We start from the raw sequence: 11716 nt of genomic DNA, 5'->3' as shown, positions 1-11716 counted from the left end.
TAAGTGTTGGAGTGTGGATCATATGATTGTCTTTGTTGGTTTCCCACATAGTTGGCCTCATCCCAATCACCTCCTTCATTGCTTACTTCCTCTTGATCTTGTGTGTGTATTGCAGCCACTTGCTTTGTTTCTAATTGCCTGGTAAGCTCTGCTAGTTGCTTGGCAAACACTTTGTTTTGGGCTAGAATTGTATCAACATGGTTCAGCTCCATGACTCCCTTAGTGTTGTGCCTCTCTGATGCATAGTAGTACTCATTCTCAGCCACTGTCTCAATCACTTCAATGGCTTCTTCCACAGTCTTTTTCCTGTTCAATGAACCTCCTGATGAATGGTCTACAGCCTTCCTTGATTCATAAGAGAGTCCATCATAGAAAATATGCAATTGCACCCAGTCATGGAACATGTCTGGTGGGCATTTCCTTGTCAAATCCTTGAATCTCTCCCATGCCTCGTAGAGAGTTTCACCATCTTGTTGTCTAAAAGTCTGAACCTCAGATCGAAGCCTATTGACCTTTTGTGGGGGGTAGAAACGTGCCAGAAACTTGCTTTCCACCTCATCCCATGTTGTTAGACTTCCCCTTGGGAATGATTCCAGCCACTTAGCTGCTTTGTCCCTAAGTGAAAATGGGAACAAAAGCAGTTTATAGGCATCTTCCTGGACTCCATTGGACTTCACAGTGTCACAAATTCTCAGGAATTTTGTGAGATGTTGGTTGGGATCTTCATTAGCACTCCCACCAAATGAACAATGATTCTCCACAAGTGATATTAGCTGTGGTTTGAGCTCAAAATTGTTGGCCTGAATGGGTGGTTTCTGAATGCTGCTACCACAATTCCCAGAGGTTGGGTTTATGTATGAACTAAGAACCCTCCTCTCAGGAATAGCATTGTTTCCATTAGCTCTCTCATGGTTGTGAACTTCTCTCTCCATGTTGAGGTCTAGAGCTTCCTCAAAATTGTCCTCAGATTCTCCTTCAGATTCCTCTTCTACCAGTACTCTCTTCCCTCTTGCTTCCCTTCTCAGTCTATGAAGGGTCCTCTCTGGTTCGGTATATGGAGGAGTTAATGTCTCTCCTCTCCTACCTGTCATACAAGAACACAGCACAGGCAACAAACAAGTGAAATACTCTTGGTTAATGGAAGAGTATGGTTAGAGCAATTGAGGAATTAATTCAAACAGTTAGTGAGTCAGTGAGTTAGTTGCTTGAATTTAAAGGCATAAAGAAAGAAAGCATGTAACAGAGTGCAGGAATTAGAATTCAACAAGTAACTTATACTGAATTAATCAAAACAAAAAAAAATGCTCAATCTAGTTAACTTCCAATTGGAGAATTGTTAATCGAAAACCAATCCCCGGCAACGGCGCCATAAACTTGATGCGCATAAACTTGTTATGCTACGATTTAGGAAATTGCACGATCGGCAAAATTCCTTCCGGCAAGTGCACCGGTTATCGTCAAGTAAAAACTCACAATAGAGTGAGGTCAAATCCCACAAGGATTGGTTGAGTGAGCAATTCGGATTGAAAGTGTGTTCTAGTTGAGCGGAATCAAGATTTAGATGAGAATTGCGGAATGTAAAATTGGCGGGAAACGTAAATGACAAGAAATTGAAATGACAAGGAATTTAAATGGCGGAATCTTAAATTGCATGAATTAAAGAGAAGAAGCTAAATTGCTGAAAATTAAAAGGGAGTGGGGGTGATTGCATGAATTGAGTTGCAAAATGTAAAAGAAAGTGGAAATCAGAAATGAGGAATTCATTGGGTGTTAGGAGATATTGAGATCTCCGAATCAAAACATGTATATCTCTTCCTCAACCAATGCGTTCATTAAATTTTGCTTGGCAATCTTATATGATTGGATCCCAAACCCTTGGCTCACCAATTCTCTTTAAAAAATAAACAAATTCCCAATCCCTTGGTTTAAATGTTCATAAGAAGAGATGATGCTCGATCACTGATTATACCACACAGTTTCATGAACCACAATTTGGTAGGATTACATGTCACAATATCCATCCAAACCCCAATCCAATTCACTGTGAGAAAGCTTCTCTAGCATGAATCCTCCATTCCTTTCCCAAGGTTCCGAAGGATTCCAATTATGGGTAGTTTCTTTCCCAAGACAACTACCCAATGGAATTAGAACGAGAAGCTTTCTAACAAAATTCAAGAGAAAAGATTGAAGAAGAAGATAAACTATTATTGATTCATTGAATTACAATAGAGCTCCCTAACCCAATGAAAGGGGTTTAGTGAGTCATAGCTCTGAATTCAATTACAAAGATATGAAAACTAGCTAAAATCAAAAGGTAAAGACCCCTTCTCACTTAAATTCTATCCTATTTATACACTTTCTATATTGAGCTTCTGTTGTGCTTCTTGGGCTTTGAGGCCTCTCCCTGCTTTCCTTTTGCCTTGGGTTTATGATCCATAATCTTGATGAGGTTGCTGATCCAAATTCTGTAACATTCATTGAGCCAACTTAGTGATAATCAAATAATGACACATGACTCAATAAATTGAAATTTCAAACTCATCAATCCTTCAGGCCCAATCCCATAAACCATGATATTCAATTGGGTTTCACACCAGAGTAAGTTTAAGTTAATGTTTGTGCTCAAAGACTAACTTAAACCGAAATATTTTTGGCCCAGAAACCTTTTCCAAGAGTAGCGTTTAAGTTGCAGTTTAAGCTTAAACTGCAGCTTAAACGCCAGACATTTCCAGTGAGGCCTTTTGTAGAAGCACGTTTAAGCTTCAGTTTAAGGTTAAACTGAAGCTTAAACGTGGAAATGGAAGAAGGCAGCCCTGGAGAGTCATGTAGTCGAACACGTTTAAGCTTCAGTTTAAGGTTAAACTGAAGCTTAAACGTGGAGATAGGAAGGGCAGCCCTGGAGGTCGAACACGTTTAACCTCCAGTTTAAGGTTAAACTGGAGGTTAAACGTGGAAATGGAAGGAGGCATCCTGGAGGTCGAACACGTTTAACCTCCAGTTTAAGGTTAAACTGGAGGTTAAACGTGGAAGCTTAGAAGGGTAGCCCTGGAGGAGTCGAACACGTTTAAGCTCCAGTTTGAGGTCAAACTGGAGCTTAAACGTGGAAATGGAGAGAGCAACCCTGGAGGGGAAAACTTGGTCGAACACGTTTAAGCTCCAGTTTGAGGTCAAACTGGAGCTTAAACGTGGAAATGGCTCCCTGGTGCTTTTCCCATTCTGGCGTTTAACCTCCAGTTTAAGGTTAAACTGGAGGTTAAACGTGGACTCCTTCCTGAGTGGCATTCTCAATTCTGGCGTTTAACCTCCAGTTTGAGGTTAAACTGGAGGTTAAACGTGGAAATGCTTCTTTGGTGAGTCTTTCATTCTGGCGTTTAACCTCCAGTTTAAGGTTAAACTGGAGGTTAAACTTCAATTCCAGCATTTCTTAGCCTTCATGATTCTGGCGTTTAAGCTCCAGTTTAGGCTTAAACTGGAACTTAAACTCCACATGTGATATTCAAGCTTCCTTTATTGATTTTGTTGCTTCCTTGCTTAGCCTCTTCTTCCCTGAAATCATCCAAACAATTGCATCAAAGTCTTGCAAAATTTCATGAGAAATCTTCCATTCATAGCATTCAAGTAATATAACTAAAACTCATGGAATTTGCATAAAAATCATACTGTTTGGATGGCTCATTGCTTTGTTCTTCATTTAACCATTTTTGGTTACTTTAAGCTCAAGAAAATGCATAAAACAACTAAAACTAACAGAAAAATGCTAGTGAAACTAGCCTAAGATGCCTTGGCATCAAGTGCCTGTGGCGTTTATGTATCTAGTGGTAATATTGGAAAACAAATCGCTTAAGGTCACAGCCAAGCTAAAAAAGAAGATGTGTTCAAGAATCACGAAAAGATGAACTAAGAAACTCAATGATATCATCCGGATTCTGAGTTTCTAAAGATGTCAATACTTCTGAGCTTCAAAGGAAAGTGAGATGCCAAAACTATTCAGAAGTAAATAGCTACTAGCCCCGAAAAGAAGCTGTGTTCAAGAATCAAGAAAATCTGAACTAAGAAAATCAATGATATCATTCGGATTCTGAGTTCCTAAAGATGTCAATACTTCTGAGCTTCAAAGGAAAGTGAGATGCCAAAACTATTTAGAAGTAAATGGCTACTAGCCCCGCTCATAAATTGGAACTGAGCTTCATTGAAAACTCTGAGATCTATTGTCTCCATCTCTTCTTCCTTATCCTACTCTATTTTTGGTTGCTTGGGGACAAGCAACAGTTTAAGTTTGGTATTCTGATGAGCAGATATTTTATACGCTTTTTGGCATTATTTTCATAGAGTTTTTAGTTATGTTTTGTTGAATTTTATTAAGTTTTAGTAGCTTTTAGTGCAAAAATCACTTTTTGGATGCTACTTTGAGTTTTTGTGTTTTTCCTATGTTTTTAGGTGGTTTTTGGGTGATTCTGGCAAGTTTTGGAGAAGTCTGATTCAGAGACAGAGAAAGGACTGCAGATGCTGTCAGATTCTAACCTCTGTGCATTCAAATGAGCATTTCTGGAGCTACAAAGGTTTAATTAACGCGCTTTTAACGGTATTGGAAAGCTAACATCCCAGGATTTCCAGCAATATATAATGGTTTATACTTATCTTTAGAGATGATGGCCCAAAATGGGCGTTAAACGCCCACCTGACCCCCTGTCTGGCGTTTCAACGCCCCAGAAGGAGCGAAACGGCGTTTGGCTGCCCAAAAGAGAGCAAGCCTGGCGTCCAACATCCCAAGAGGAGTCCCAGCATGTGGAGTCATTCCAAGGTCAGCCCAAACACTCACCAAGTGGGCCCAAGAAGTGGATTTTCGCACCAAGAGTCTAGCTTATCTTATTTTTGTAATCTCTAGTTATTAGATTAGTATATATAGAAGAAGATCACTCATGTTTAGGGACTTTTGAATCTTCTTCCACCCTTTTTTTGAACCTTTCACTATTTTTCTGTAAGCTATGAGCAACTAAACCTCATAAGTTAGGGTTAGGAGCTCTCCTGATTCTCATGGATTAATAATATTACTGTTTCTATTTCAATATGCTAGATTCTATTCTCTTATGCATTCTCGTTCTTCATCTTATGAATTGAAGATGAAACATGACATTCATCCTTGTTCTACTTGGGTTCCGTGCGAGTCCCAACTCGAATAGCATTGAGCTAAAGCTAGTGATTGCATTGCAGATTCCAAGAGAGTACCTGGGCAACTTTGGATATGTGACATAAGATCCCGTTGACCGTGGGTTACTGAGGTCTCTGTGGCGCTAAGGATAGAGTCAGAAAAGCAACATTCTCTGATCCAGAAGATCTGACCTTGTCTGTAGTGTTTTGAGTAGGATCGCGAAGGAGAATGGATTGCTTAGTGCTTCATCATCGGCTATAGTGAGAAACCATGAGTTAACTTGATGAGAGGACATGAGTTACTCGGATATGGTGGACTGCTGGTGCACGAAATTGTGATCATCAACAATGGCGCCAAAGACTTGGTGCTTTCAAACGTTAATCACACTTTGTCACAACTTCGCACAACTAACCAGCAAGTGCACTGGGTCGTCCAAGTAATAAACCTTACGTGAGTAAGGGACGATCCCACGGAGACTGTCGGCTTGAAGCAAGCTATGGTCACTTTGTAAATCTCAGTCAGGCGGATTCAAATGGTTATAGAGAATTGATAATTAAAACATAATTAAAATATAAACTAGGATAGAGATATTTATGTAATTCATTGGTGAGAATTTCAGATAAGCGTATAGAGATACTTTCGTTCCTCTTGAACCTCTGCTTTCCTGCTATCTTCATCCAATCATTCCTACTCCTTTTCATGGCAAGCTGTATGTTGGGCATCACCGTTGTCAATGGCTACATCCCGTCCTCTCTGTGAAAATGGTCCAATGCGCTGTCACTGCATGGCTAATCATCTGTCGGTTCTCGATCATACTGGAATAGGATTTACTATCCTTTTGCGTCTGTCACTACGCCCAGCACTCGCGAGTTTGAAGCTCGTCACAGCCATCCCTTCCCAGTTCCTACTCGAAATACCACAGACAAAGTTTAGACTTTCCGGATCTCAGGAATGGCCATCCATGGGTTCTAACTTATACCATGAAAACTCTAATATCTCAGACTCGGTCCCCTGTATTAGATATCTAAGAGATACTCATTCTGTCTCGTCTTCATGTAGAACGGAAGTGGTTGTCAGGCACGCGTTCATAGGTGAGAATGGTGATGAGCGTCACATAATCATCACATTCATCATGTTCTTGGGTGCGAATGAATATCTTAGAATAGGAATAAGCTTGAATTGAATAGAAAAACAGTAGTACTTTGCATTAATACTCAAGGAACAGCAGAGCTCCACACCTTAATCTATGGTGTGTAGAAACTCTACCATTGAAAATACATAAGAACAAAGTCTACACATGGCCAAATGGCCAGCCCCCAAAACGTGATCAAAGGATCAAAAGACAATCCAAAGATTAAAACTAAAGATGTAAATATAATAGTAAAAAGTCCTATTTATACTAAACTAGTTACTAGGGTCTACAGAAATAAGTAAATGATGCAAAAATCCACTTTCGGGCCCACTTGGTGTGTGCTTGGGCTGAGCATTAAGCTTTAATTTGTAGAGACTCTTTTTGGAGTTAAACGCCAGTTTGTAACGTGTTTCTGGCGTTTAACTCTACTTTGCAACCTGTTTCTGGCGTTTGACTCCAGAATAGGGCAGAGAGCTAGCGTTGAACGCCAGTTTGCATCATCTAAAATGAGGCAAAGTATGGACTATTATATATTTCTGGAAAGCCCTGGATGTCTACTTTTCAACGCATTTGAGAGCGCGCCATTTGAATTTTTGTAGCTCCAGAAAATCCACTTCGAGTGCAGGAAGGTCAGAGTCCAACAGCATCTGCAGTCCTTCTTCAGCCTCTGAATCTGATTTTTGCTCAAGTCCCTCAATTTCAGCCAGAAATTTCCTGAAATCACAGAAAAACACAAACTCATAGTAAAGTCTAGAAATGTGATTTTTATTTAAAAACTAATAAAAATATACTAAAAACTAACTAAATTATACTAAAAACTATGTCAAAACAATGCCAAAAAGCGTATAAATTATCCGCTCATCACAACACCAAACTTAAATTGTTGCTTGTCCCCAAGAAACTGAAAATAAAATAGGATAAAAAGAAGAGAATATACTATAAATTCCAAAATATCATTGAAACTTAGCTCCAATCAGATGAGCGGGATTAGTAGCTTTTTGCCTCTTGAATAGTTTTGGCATCTCACTTTATCCATTGAAGTTCAGAAAGATTGGCATCTATAGGAACTCAGAGTTCAGATAATGTTATTGATTCTCCTAGTTCAGTATGTTGATTCTTGAACACAGCTACCTTATGAGTCTTGGCCGTGGTCCTAAGCACTTTGTTTTCCAGTATTACCACCGGATACATAAATGTCACAGACACATAACTGGGTGAACCTTTTCTGATTGTGACTCAGCTTTGCTAAAGTCCCCAATTAGAGGTGTCCAGGGTTCTTATGCACACTCTTCTTTTTGCTTTGGACCTCGACTTTAACCGCTCAATCTCAAGTTTTCACTTGACACCTTCACGCCACAAGCACATGGTTAGGGACAGCTCGGTTTAGCCGCTTAGACCAGGATTTTATTCCTTTAGGCCCTCCTATCCACTGATGCTCAAAGCCTTGGATCCTTTTATTACCCATGCCTTTTGGTTTTAAGGGCTATTGGCTTTTTGCTCTTGACTTTTGGTTTAAAGAGCTTTTGGCTTTTTCTGCTTGCTTTTTCTTTTTCTTTTTCTCTTTTTTTTCGCAAGCTTTTGTATTCACTGCTTTTTCTTGCTTCAAGAATCATTTTTATGATTTTTCAGATTATCAAATAACATGTCTCCTTTTCATCATTCTTTCAAGAGCCAACATATTTAACATTCATAAACAACAATATCAAAAGACATATGCACTGTTCAAGCATTCATTCAGAAAACAAAAAGTATTGTCACCACATCAAAATAATTAAACTAATTTCAAGGATGAATTTGAAATCATGTACTTCTTGTTCTTTTATTTTTGGAACATTTTTCATTTAAGAAATGTGATGGATTCATAGGACATTCATAACTTTAAGGCATAGACACTTAGACACTAGTGATCATGTAATAAGACACAAACATAAATAAACATAAAGCATAGTAAACGAAAAACAGGAAAATAAGAACAAGGAGATTAAGGAACGGGTCCACCTTAGTGAGGGTGGCGTCTTCCTCTTCTTGAAGAACCAGTGGTGCTCTTGAGCTACTCTATGTCTCTTCCTTGCCTTTGTTGCTCCTCCCTTATAGCTCTTTGATCTTCTCTAATCTCATGGAGAATGATGGAGTGCTCTTGGTGCTCCATCCTTAGTTGTCCCATGTTGGAGCTTAATTCTCCTAGGGAGGTGTTGATTTGCTCCCAATACTTTTGTGGAGGGAAGTGCATCCCCTGAGGCATCTCAGGAATTTCATGGTGAGGAATTTCCTCATACTCTTGTTGAGGTCCATGATCTCTTGTTTGCTCCATCCTTTTCTTAGTGATGGACTTTTGAGATGGATCTCTCCATCTCCCATGACTCAGAGATGGAAGCTTTTGCCTTCCCTTTCCTCTTTCTAGAGGTTTCTCTGGCCTTAGGTGTCATAAATGGTTATGGAAAACCAAAAAGCAACGCTTTTACCACACCAAACTTAGAAGGTTTGCTCGTCCTCGAGCAAAAGAAGAGAAGAGGAAGTAGAAGAAGAAGAAAATAGATGAGATGGAGAGGTGTAAGTGGTTCGGCCAAGGGGGTTTTAGGTGGTTATGATGTGTGAAAAGGAAGGAGTGATGGTTTGAATTTGAGTGGGTGGGTGTAGGTGGGTTGTATGAAGGTTTTGGAGGAGTAATGGAGGTGATTGGTGGAGGTTATTTTGGGGAAGAGTATTATGAAAAGGTGTGAAGAGGAGAGAAGAAGAGGTGTGGTAGGTGGGGATCCTGTGGGGTCTACAGATCCAGAGGGGTCAAGGACTTAACATCCCTGCTCTATTTAGGTGTGCAAAACACCCTTGCTGTGCAATCCTGGCGTTTAACGCCAGACTGCTGCCTGTTTTTGGCGTTAAACACCCAAAAGTAGCCTGTTTCTGGCGTTTAACGCCAGGTAAATGCTTGTTTCTGGCGTTAAACACCAGCTTGGTGCTTGTTTCTGGCGTTAAACACTAGAAAGATGCTTGTTTCTGGCGTTTAAATGCCAGAATGCTCCTCCTCCAGGGTGTGCTATTTTTTATGCTGTTTTTCATTTTATTTTTGAATTTTTTTTGTAGTTTTTGTGACTCCACATGATCATCAACCTAATAAAACACAAAATAGAAATAAAAAAAATAAAATAGATATAATTAAATAACATTGGGTTGCCTCCCAACAAGCACTTCTTTAATGTCAATAGCTTGACAGTGAGCACTCATGGAGCCTCACAGATGTTCAGAGCATTATTGGGACCTCCCAACACCAAACTTAGAGTTTGACTGTGGGGGCTTTGGTTGACTCTGCAGTGAGAGAAGCTTTTCATGCTTCCTCTTCATGGTAACAGAAGGAGATCCTTGAGTTTTAAACACAAGGATGTCCTCATTCAGTTGAAGGATCAATTCTTCTCTGTCCACATCAATCACAGCTCTTGCTGTGGCTAAGAAGGGTCTTCCAAGGATGATGGATTCATCCTCATCCTTCCCAGTGTCTAGGATTATGAAATCAGCAGGGATGTAAAGGCCTTCAACCTTTACTAACACGTCCTCTACTAGTCCATAAGCCTGTTTTCTTGAGTTGTCTGTAATCTCTAATGAGATTCTGGCAGCTTGCACCTCAAAGATCCCAAGTTTCTCCATTACAGAGAGTGGCATTAAGTTTATTCCTGACCCCAGGTCGCACAGAGCCTTCTCAAAGGTCATGGTACCTATGTTATAGGGAATTAGGAATTTACTAGGATCCTGTTTCTTTTGAGGTAATTTCTGCCTATCCAATGCATTCAGTTCATTGGTGAGCAAGGGAGGTTCATCTTCACAAGTCTCATTACCAAATAATTTGGCATTCAGCTTCATGATTGCACCAAGGTACTTAGCAACTTGCTCTTCAGTAAGGTCTTCATCCTCTTCAGAGGATGAACACTCATCAGAGCTCATGAAGGGCAGAAGGAGGTTCAATGGAATCTCTATGGTCTCTAGATGAGCCTCAGATTCCTTTGGTTCCTCAAAGAAAAACTCCTTATTGGTCACTGAACGTCCCAGGAGGTCTTCCTCACTGGGATTCACGTCCTCCTCCTCCCTTGTAGGTTCGGCCATGATGGTCAAATCAATGGCCTTGCACTCTCTCTTTGGATTTTCTTCTATATTGCTTGGGAGAGTACTAGGAGGAGTTTTAGTGACTCTTTTACTCAGCTGGCCCACTTGTGCCTCCAAATTTCTAATGGAGGACCTTGTTTCATTCATGAAACTTAAAGTGGCCTTAGATAGATCAGAGACTATATTTGCTAAGCTAGATAGATTCTGCTCAAAATTCTCTGTCTGTTGCTGAGTGGATGATGGAAAAGGCTTGCTATTGCTAAACCTGTTTCTTCCACCATTATTAAAGCCTTGTTGAGGCTTTTGTTGATCTTTCCATGAGAAATTTGGATGATTTCTCCATGAGGGATTATAGGTGTTTCCATAGGGTTCACCCATGTAATTCACCTTTGCTATTGCAGGGTTCTCAGGATCATAAGCTTCTTCTACAGAAGATGCCTCTTGAGTAATGTTGGATGCAGCTTGCATTCTATTCAGACTCTGAGAAATTATATTGACTTGCTGAGTCAATATTTGAGCCAATATGGCAGTCAGAGTATCAATTTCAAGAACTTTCTTCCTTTGAGGTGTCCCATTACTCATAGGATTCCTTTCAGAAGTGTACATGAACTGGTTATTTGCAACCATGTCAATGAGTTCCTGAGCTTCTGCAGGCGTTTTCTTTAGGTGAATGGATCCTCCTGCAGAATGGTCCAATGACATCTTTGATAATTCAGACAGACCATCATAGAATATATCCAGGATGGTCCATTCTGAAAGCATGTCAGAAGGACACTTTTTTGTCAGTTCCTTGTATCTCTCCCAAGCTTCATAGAGGGATTCACCTTCCTTCTGTTTGAAGGTTTGAACATCCACTCTAAGCTTGCTAAGCTTTTGAGGAGGAAAGAACTTGGCTAAGAAAGCCGTGACCAGCTTATCCCAAGAGTTTAGGCTATCCTTAGGTTGAGAGTCCAACCATATTCTAGCTCTGTCTCTTATAGAAAACGGGAAAAGCATAAGCTTGTAGACCTCGTGATCAACCCCATTGGTCTTAACAGTATCACAGATCTGCAAGAATTCAGTTAAGAACTGAAAAGGATCTTCTGATGGAAGTCCATGAAACTTGCAGTTCTGTTGCATCAGAGAAACTAATTGAGGCTTTAGCTCAAAATTGTTTGCTCCAATGGCAGGGATTGAGATGCTTCTTCCATATAAGTTGGAATTTGGTGCAGTAAAGTCATCAAGCATCTTCCTTGCATTGTTATTATTTACGGCCATGTGTCCTTCTTTTTCAAAAATTTCTGTCAGATTTTCTCTAGAGAGTTGTGCTTTGGCTTCCCTTAGCTTCCTCTTCAGAGTCCTTT

The 11716-nt window shown here is 40.1% G+C and overlaps 2 non-coding genes across 2 annotated transcripts; both read left to right on the top strand.

Annotated features, from left to right (window-relative positions):
* The first annotated feature begins 402 nt into the window (after positions 1-402).
* LOC112731329 (small nucleolar RNA R71) lies at positions 403-506 on the top strand. The gene has a single exon (XR_003167112.1). It is a non-coding gene; the product is annotated as a small nucleolar RNA R71 (small nucleolar RNA).
* Positions 507-11129: 10623 nt separating this feature from the next.
* LOC112731793 (small nucleolar RNA R71) lies at positions 11130-11237 on the top strand. Its single transcript, XR_003167552.1, has one exon. It is a non-coding gene; the product is annotated as a small nucleolar RNA R71 (small nucleolar RNA).
* Positions 11238-11716: the final 479 nt, after the last annotated feature.

Source organism: Arachis hypogaea, chromosome 12 (genome assembly GCF_003086295.3).
Source record: "Arachis hypogaea cultivar Tifrunner chromosome 12, arahy.Tifrunner.gnm2.J5K5, whole genome shotgun sequence".
NCBI lineage: Eukaryota > Viridiplantae > Streptophyta > Magnoliopsida > Fabales > Fabaceae > Arachis > Arachis hypogaea.
This window is presented reverse-complemented; position numbering and strand designations above follow the sequence as displayed.